The sequence below is a fragment of the Bos taurus genome, unplaced genomic scaffold, assembly GCF_002263795.3.
Source record: "Bos taurus isolate L1 Dominette 01449 registration number 42190680 breed Hereford unplaced genomic scaffold, ARS-UCD2.0 Leftover_ScbfJmS_328, whole genome shotgun sequence".
NCBI lineage: Eukaryota > Metazoa > Chordata > Mammalia > Artiodactyla > Bovidae > Bos > Bos taurus.
This window is the reverse complement of record NW_020191641.1, coordinates 1,934-2,645: the sequence shown is the minus strand read 5'-3', so window position 1 is coordinate 2,645 and position 712 is coordinate 1,934. Positions and strand designations below refer to the sequence as shown.

Below are 712 nucleotides of genomic sequence, written 5' to 3'. Positions count from 1 at the left end.
GCCCCAGATGGAGACGGGACTGCCGGTCGTCGGGTGTCCTGGAAGCCGAATGCGAATGCGGAGGGGCTCGCGGGCCGCGCGGAGGCAACCCAGGTCTGCAGCGCGAGTCGGGGCCCCGGCCACCCGCTCCCCGCGGCCCGGGAGGGGCTGGGGCTGCGGGGGGGATCCAAGAATCGGGACGCGCGGCGGGGGCTAAAGGACCTCTTCTGGTAGGCAAAAAGCCTCGAGCACCCGGGATTCCCAGGTGGTCTCCCATCCAAGATCCTAACCAGGCCCGACCCTGCTTAGCTTCCGAGATCAGACGAGATCGGGCGCCTTCAGGCTGATAGGGCCTGAGACGGTGGCGGTTGGCTCGGGGCGCCCTAAGAGCCTTGCGCTTCGCCTCCCTTTCGCTCTGCCCTGCAGGTCGGGCCAACGGGCCACACCTCTCGTCGCGGGGCGTGCTGTACTTGAGCCGCACGACCCGCGACCGGACTCCAGCCTGCTGACGCCGGCCCGCCCCCCCGAACACCGCCAACACCAGAGCAGCAAGCGCCTGGCCGGGCCCGGGGGCCCGAGGGGCTTCCAGGACCCCCCATTGACCGGGAGGGCGTGCGTGCGTGCGTGCGCGCGGGGCCTAGGGGCTGGGCTGAGGGGTGTGGAGGTCTCGGCGCCCTCCCACCCGCGGCCACTCCAGACCCGGCCGCGCTCGCTGAGCGGGGCCTCCCCCCGA

The 712-nt window shown here is 72.5% G+C and overlaps 1 pseudogene; it reads right to left on the bottom strand.

The window, feature by feature from the left end:
- Positions 1-219: 219 nt before the first annotated feature.
- On the bottom strand, positions 220-339 carry LOC112445700 (uncharacterized; annotated as a pseudogene).
- Positions 340-712: the final 373 nt, after the last annotated feature.